This window comes from Gambusia affinis, linkage group LG04, assembly GCF_019740435.1.
Source record: "Gambusia affinis linkage group LG04, SWU_Gaff_1.0, whole genome shotgun sequence".
Lineage (NCBI taxonomy): Eukaryota > Metazoa > Chordata > Actinopteri > Cyprinodontiformes > Poeciliidae > Gambusia > Gambusia affinis.
In genome coordinates, this window is record NC_057871.1 from 28,228,664 (window position 1) to 28,237,402 (window position 8,739).

The following is an 8,739-nucleotide window of genomic DNA, read 5'->3' on the forward strand; positions in this document are numbered from 1 at the left end:
TTACTATTTTTGCATTTTACGTGATTTTATGATGCGTAAATTTTCCTGGAAAATACACGATCTCTACCCACAACGACTCACTTACTGTAGTATTTTGTGCACGAACTATGTTCTGTGATAAATTTGATAAGAGTTTTATTCTTTTGTTGTTTTCATATGGGTTGCACACTTAAAGAAAAAGGTACTTAATGTGACACATCACCTTATTATTTTTGTTTCAATTTTAAAGTAACAAGTCTAGGGTTTTGTGTTTTATTTTTATATTGTTATTATTCCAAATACTTGATAACAAGAATAATTTAAGTTAGTAATATTATTGTATTAATATGTCATTGTTATTATTATTATCACGAAGAAAATACAAGAAAATGAGCTGGGCTCAATGTTGCGCTATTTTGCCTCCTTTATTTCATGCTAATCCAACCTGATATTTGTGTTGAAAGGTTCAGCCTGTTGGGATCCACACACCACAAAAACAGAGAAATCTGTTCCTTTACTTGAGCTGACAAGAACAAGAGGAAGAACGTAGGAACTAAAGCCATAATTTCAGATTAATGCATTTTTGTTCTTGCAGAGTGGGTGTATTTTGTATGAATGCAAATATGAACACATGAATGTATTTCTTTTAATTAGCCACCTGATGTGTTTGATGCATGATCTTACTAAAAGACTTTTTCTTGCAGATCAACTCTCAAACTAATATTTCTTCACTTCGATATTGTAAACGTTTTCATGAACTGAGTGCCATTTAATTTAAACTCCAATCTAAAAACCAGAAGGGCGTTCAGTCTTGAATCATATTTCTAACTTGTGGCAACATTGTATGGCGCGTAATTGCCCAAAATGTGTTGCAACATCTAAGACTACCACATGGAGGTGCTGTTGGTTTACAGGTAGAAGTAATATCTATCTGATTATTGTTATATGTTGCCTTACTGGTGGGGAGTTTCTGAAACACAGATCACAGATCTACAGATCACCACAACCTTTATGCGTTGTGATATTATTGCAGCAAAGCAAAACGAACACAACAACAAAAAGGTTACAGTGGACAGAGACAGTTGGAGAGATGAGAAGACGAGATGTTATGAAGAAACCCAGAGGGGCTGAATATTAAGTATTAAGTAAAGTCAAGTTTTTTAGCTTTACATCATGTCATAATGTAATTCCCTCATCAAAATACCTGGAGTGTTGCTTTGATTCTTTCATGCTCGTTTGAGAAATCCTTTAAAGGGATTTAAATTATGTGTTTTCCAATCACATAGTGCCATTTACAGCACAATCTAACCATAACTATGTTACCTTCAGTTGTTGTATAAAAAATACTACTTAAACCAAATATGACATGAAAGAAATCTGATTTCATAATTTTTATTCCCTTAAAATTGGGCCTCTGTCTCTTTAAAAACTTCAGCTCTTTCTGAAACTCCGCCTTCATGAAGTCATCACAACATGGCTCCTCTATTAACCCTTTAACAACATTTTTACCAGAAGCAGCATTTTACAAATTCCACCAGGTGTTTGCTAAATTGCTGCAGCCGCTAGTCTGAAGGAGCTGAGTTGGGGAGTCATGGGTGAGGATTTGTGATTCAATACAAGAAACATTCTTAACTAAACTGCTAATTAAAATTACAATTAGTAGTTTTTAATTTCAGCATTTAAACAGCATTTAGTTGTGTAATATCAGTCTGTGTCGTATTTGCAGATCCAGGCTGACAGCAGAGGAAACTTCAGACAGCCCCACTTCAAAAATCCAGAATAACCCTTTTAAGAAGAGAGCATACAATTAGCAACTGTCAGGGGAGTGTGTCCATTGTTTACTGATCCAACCAATGGGCACCGCAGCTATCAACCTTTCCTGAGCGAACAAACTGAAGCAGAGCCATGGGGTGAGAGGAGATGTAAAACACAGAAACTGTCTGATCAAAATGCAACAGTTCAGGGGTTCAGTAAACATTTTCCTGGTTGTCATTCATGTGAAGGTAGAGACACACGTTCAGCCGCAGCGCAACACGGAAGCCCACAGTTTCCTAACATGCCCAGACAGCTGTGTTATTGCTCTGTTAATCAGGCGTGAGATTAACACACAAGCAAAAAGCTGATGGTGACATGTCCGGCATGGGAAAGGTGCAGAAAGAAACTAGGTCCTGCAGAGAATCGCAAATCCTTGTCCTGGGAGTTCAGAACCGATTCGGAATGGTAAAAAATCAAATCAAATGGTAAAAAAATCAAATTAAAATTACATTTTAATTTGTATTTCTTGGCCTCGCGTATTCACAAGTTTACTCCATATTGCGATATAGAAACCCATCAAACCTGATGTATATATTTTGAATAACTCTTTGGATATTTTTTTATTTCGGAAAAGGCGGTCAGCTAATCTAATACTGGTAATTTAAGTTACAGAATTTTATGAACAAACCTATATTTGTTTAAATATAAACAGATGAAACTTGATACAGTACCTTCCAGAATTGTTTCAAGAAAATGTTCTAAAATTTGCCAAGACTGTCTTTTGCTCTTGCCAGTCATGTAATTTAAACAGAATCTCTAGACTGAATAGAAAAATCTGTCTCTTAATCAAAAATCATTTCTGAATTAAAAATCGTTTCTGAATTGAATCGTGAGCCTAAAAGTCGGAATTGCATCTGTAGACATTGAAGTAGTTGGACACATAAACGTGAAATAGCTGTGTTTCCATTAGCCATAGAATTGCATGAATTGAGATTGCAAAAATAAATTCACTTGATGAAAAACAAACAAAAAAAATGTTTTGATAAAAAGTTTTGCGCTTGTATGAAAATAGTTATTTTTGCAAAACTGCAATGGAAGCACAATTTTTTACAGCACACAAGTCACGTGATCAACAGCTGGATGTTGCTACTGGCCGAGAAGACGAAGAAGACGACAGGTTGATGGTTTTTAGACAATATTCAGGCGGAGCTCTCACAGCATCACGCAGTTTATAAAGATGTGTCATTCCAACGTGTTGAATCCATAACTCTTCTGTAAAATGGCCGACTACAATTTTCCCAAAACGCCGCCTACGTACCGTAGGCGGGGCTTGTTGTTCAGACGGCTGAATGAAATGCTGACATCTCCTCTGATTGGCTGATAGATGATGAGCGTGAGATATATTCATAATATATCTCATGTAAATGTTGACATCCTTTGACGCTGCGGTTTTTAATCACTTATCACATGAACAGGTTCATTCACGTATGAATTTTATTTCATTTCTTATTTAATGGAAACAAGGCAATTGCAAAATTGTGTGTGTGTGTGTGTGGGTGTGCGTGTGTGGGCGTGTGTGTGTGTGTGTGGGGGGGAGGGGGGTGCGTGTGTGTGTGTGTGTTTTAAATATTAGCAGAATATCGACAAAGACTTAAACACATTTGATAACGGAAACGCAGCTACTGTTTCAAAACAAACTGATTTGCTTTTAGGCCAGGCAGACGAATGTGAAGCTCAGTGTGGCCTAATTGTCGGGGGAGAAGAGAGGAGACGGAGCTGCGGAGGCGATAAACGTTTTTCTCAGTTGTGGCAGCAAAAATAAATAAGCATGAACAAAGAGCGAATTTATGGCAATTTGGAGGAATCGGCTTGGCTAACTGGTTGTCTCTTCACCTCAAAAGAACTTGTTAAAAAATGTGGGGTGCTTGATTCGGATGAAAGGAAGAAGTTTGCCGTGCCTCAGCTGTGAATATCCCGCCCTCTTAGGGGAGTCTGGTCGTGCGCTCATTTGTAATGCTGCTGCACATTAATGCTATCATTTATTTATTCTCCTGGCTGCAATTGTTAATGTAACACAGATTAGTCATTTCCCTGTTGACGGTGGCATGCTCCTCTGTCGTGTCAGCAATCTACATGTCCTCCCTCCCTCAGCACCCACTAATCCCCTTTTTCTCCACACACACACAAACAACTGTGCATGTCACAATGGAAACAAAAAAATAAACAAACAACACAATAGACTTGAAACTGCACTTGTAATATTTTTACATCAGCATCACTTCTCTGTAGCTGCTCTTATGGAAAAAAAAAAAAAAAAAAAAATGCCAAACAACAAGCACATTATCTGGTCATTAAAATTTAAATGTCAACTTGATTAGATAATAAACTACATGTCTGAACTGCTTTTTTTGTCATTATTTTTAAAATACATTTAACCCGTTAACTGTGACCCTCAAAATTCTGACATCTTCTCCATGTCTAGTTAAAGCTGTAGGATGTAACTTGTACAGAAGAAATGTTGTTTTCTATATTTGTGAAAACTGTTGCCATGCCCTGACAGCACAACATGAAACAGATAATCTGTGAAAAGACTGAGCTGCTCCTCCTCCCTGAGCTATTATTGCTGAAGAAATGCTGGTCAAAAACAACCAATCAGCGTCAAGAGGAGGGTCTTGCTGATGTCAATCACCCTCATGTACTCGCTCCTAGATGTGCTAATGGCAAAGAAACAACTCATTGTTACAGGATCCCTGTTTATCCTCCATCATTGGTGCTCATGCTAACTAACCTTAGCATTCATGACAGGCTCTGCTTTTGGGAAAAAGTTGCAGTGTAGCAGACTGAGCAGCATGTACACAATCCTGACAGGCAGAACTAAGACCCTCCTCCTGGCTCTGATTGGTTGTTTCTGACCCAGGGGTGGATTTCTGTAGTTAGCACTTTGAAATGGAAGAGGAGTTTGGTTTTTTCCACATGTAACAATTTTAACAAATAAAAAGAGATATATGTTTTTTAATAACAGTTACAGAACCCACGTTTAAAGGGTTCATTCAATATTACGTCTTACAACATTTTTGCTGCCAGAAAGGTGTAATCAAAATAACAAAATAAAAAAACAAATAAACTTTGTTACATTAATTAAATTGCATAAACTCTGTCAAAAGTAACTCTAACTAATCAATAATATCTATTGTCAAAATGGGATTTGCTCCTTCAGAGTGAACTCTGTCCGTTCTCTAAGTCTGTCCTTTCCAGGGTTTCTGGTGGGTTTAGTCAATTATCCAAAAGTCAATGAATGAGAAAATCCCTAAGTGCACAATGAATATGTATATGTGCCACATAGTCAAGATCACTCTGCAAACAATGACCACAGCCAAACCCAAAGCAAATTGTTTGCATATATAAATCAGATTTTTCATGTACATATATGTCCCAGCTTTGTGATCCAGTGCAGTCAAGTGTCCAAAGAGTGCCAGCAGGGTTACCTTAGGGATATATGCAGGGATCTCTACAGTACTTACCTATTATGTAAGTACCTAGTATGGTACTTATAGGGTAACTACAGGCTTATTAACAGTCTGTCATTGCAGATTGCTCCTCATACCGAGCCATGGTGTGTTGTAGGTTTTCTTCCTGTTTAGAGGGAGTCTTTCCTTCCCACTATCACTGCATGCATGCACACCAAGTATCTGTAATTACTGAGCAGCTAAAGGCTCTGATGGTTTCTATGGATACCCCAATTTCCCATATTCACAGGGTAACTAGGGATTTTTTACTTCTTACTTTCTGAACACATACATAATACTGAGAGGGTAGTTGTACTTCTACTAATAAGTACTGGTATCGCTGGTAGTCCCTGTTTTTTACAGAAAACTTGCTGGGTCTCAACAGTCAATGACTTACAGTACTGACTAAGTCTGTTACAAAGGTGTGTAAAACTTTGTCAATATTCCACTAAATTTTGCAATTATGGTGTTTTCATCAAACTAGTTCCTGAACTGGAACTAGTTTCAAATAAGAAATCAGTTCCAGGTTGTGAGGTAGCCAAACACAAAAAAATACCAACATTGAGTTTTGTGGTTAAAGGTACCAAAGGTCCTTCAGTCACAGAACTCAGCCAGTGTCTTAAAGAATGTCTCAGAGGAGGAACAATGAAGTGTTTTACTTCATCGTCATCTAGAACGAGACGTCAGCAGGAGCAAAATTCAAAGTGACTTAACATGGCCTGAGGAAAATGTAACTGCAATGTCAAGACAAAATTTAAAGCCAGCAAGCTATCTTTGGAAGCTAACTGTGTAGTAATACTTAAGACCTACAGCTAATGGCTCTCTGCAACAACACACTCTGATTGTGTTCTTCTTAACGATTGAATTGTGTTGCTCATGCTTGTATGTAAATAGTGAAATAAAATGGACGTTTCATGCACTGATTAACAACTTGTTGAAGGTTGCTGAGTCTGAATGATTTGTACAGATGGTGAGTGCGATAATAGTCCTGTGGGAAAGTCTTGAATCGTTGCTCACCTTGCCAGAATTTTTTGTACTCTTTCAAAAAGATGTTTCTCCGGCTGTCCAAATGTCCTTTACAATCTTCCAGGGAACATTTGTTAGTTTTATACCAATTTATAATTCCACAGCTGTCTCTCTTCAGAGGGACATTTTTGCTCAGTCCCTTAGCACTGGACTGAGCAGGTATGAAAAGCCTCATGGACCAACCAGTTCTCTGTTGGTGACAGACAACTTATTGCCAACAATAAATGAGACCTTTATGACTGGTTGCCTGCCACAAAAACACAGTAGTTTCAGATTCTTCCAGGGCGATTTATTTTTTGGTAATGCTGACTCTGATTCTAGACTGATTCTGATTGAAAGGGCTTTTTAATCCGGAAACCAAATCAGAGTGACAATCACATCAAGCTTCGGCACCTTAAGGAAAGTTCTTTGTGCTCATGGCCCCTCCCAACACCCATCTAATAACTGCATCTGTCTGTCTGAGGAGGGGAACTAACCTTCTGAGATGTTTAAAGAGATAAGTCTCTTCTTGTGACAAGAGCTGCTTTCAAAATAGTGTTCAGCTAAAGTTTGTCTGCTGCACAGGAATGACAAGAAAGACCAAACAAAGCATGTAATTCCTAAAGAGGATGTCTTCTGATGGCCTTTACAGGTTTTCATGAAGTTTTCCTGATACCACTACAAAGTTGTTGCAGTGGACATCCATTTGTCACCAGCGATACCAGCAACTGGTAACACAGTTGTCTTATTATTGCTTCAGGAGATGCTGGAGTCCTGTTTGTAATTTGAAAGAAGGTGATGCTGGGTCACAAACGTCTAGACTGATGTGATTTATGCACCTAAAGTAGACGAAACCCAATTCAGTGAGTTGAAAATTGAAGTTAAACACCAACTTATGACCTTAAAGCTGAAAACTTCATCAGTTTTGTTCGAGCAAAACTGATGAAGGCTCTAGGACGTGATCGTCACCTTCACAAATTACAACTAACCATTGATCCCTTTAAGGCAATTTCAACTAACCAGTTAATCTCACAGACATGGAAGCCAGAGTACCAGTTTCTCAAAAACTGGAAGAAGAAGAAGAAAACAAAGCCAGTATGGTGAGAAATACAACCTGAGAGGTCTGCACAGCTGAGATTCAACCCTGGTTCATTTCTGCTGTCAGGAGACAGCGCTAAGCAGCACATCAACGTGCTGCAGTTGACCCATTATTAAATGAACAATTCATATCTTCATAGGGTTGAGAGTGTCTTCAGCCATGCAGGTTTCAGACGCGTCATGCCTGGAGGTAGAACTCAACTGAAAGGTTTTTTAAAAAAGGGTACATGGTTTCAAACACAATGCTTGATTAAAACTACAACTGTTTAACTCTCTCCTAGTGATCAATTCAGAGTTTAAATTTGATCAATTCTTTAAATTTCTACAGGAATGTAGAAAGAAAGAAAGAGCATGGCGTCAGCGCATTTGACTAAAAACTAGGCTTTGGGTAGAACTGAATCAATATTTTTTTTCTTCTACTGAACGGGTGAATTTCAATTGATGTTATTTTTATTGACGCTAAACTTGGAAAACACCTGCAGAAATTAAAATAGCCAAATCTGACTTTTTTTCTGTCAGCCGTGGATCTCTGAGAAGAGCTGAAATGCCAACCTTTGGTTAAGTTTTAATGAGTCAATTAAGAAAGAGACTTGTACGAAATACATTATCATTTAAATTAGCTGCATTGTTTTAACATCTGTTGGTTGCATTTCATTTCAATCAGTTTCCTCTGACTGGAGAGATAACATCCTCACTTATGAACCACCATTAGTTTCGAAATCAGAGGACAAGAAGAATAATTTGAATCACAGAGTAATAAAATACAAACAGACTGCACTTCAATCCCGGGAGTAACGCCTCTGATAATTTAATATGATCATCTTTGTGGAATACATTATTCCCATGTCTGTTAAGCAGCAGAACTAGTTGCTAAATCTGCACTCCTTGATTACTGCATTAAATTAAAAAGTCTAATTTACATACTGTTTCTAGTACTTGGTAAAAGCTAAGAAAAAATAAAAATCTGTTTTTATGAGAAGTGATTTTTTTTCCCCCCCTGGAATACATGTGTGTAATTTTGTGTTTTTTAATAATTAAGTCCAGAGCAATTTGCTAGCTTTACTGAATGAATCAGAAATAAATAGAATTAAGAGTTGATGTTTTCAGGTGAGACACTTTTCTGCAGTAGGGTTGGTAAAATGTAAAAACAGTTTCTAAATCCTGTTTACTTGTCATTATTCTGGTATCTGTGGTACCTCTGTGGGTTTATTGTTGTGTTGCAGCTCCTCAATCTGCCGGCGATGGCGGCTGAGCTGGCTGCACCCGGTGCACCGAACCAAGAACCAAGGTCAGCCACGTGTAAGGAGCCGCCCAGCGGACATTCATGTTGGCCTTTTGTGGTGGTACCAAACCACTGTGAGAAAAGGCATAAGGATTATAAAAATACAGACTCAGT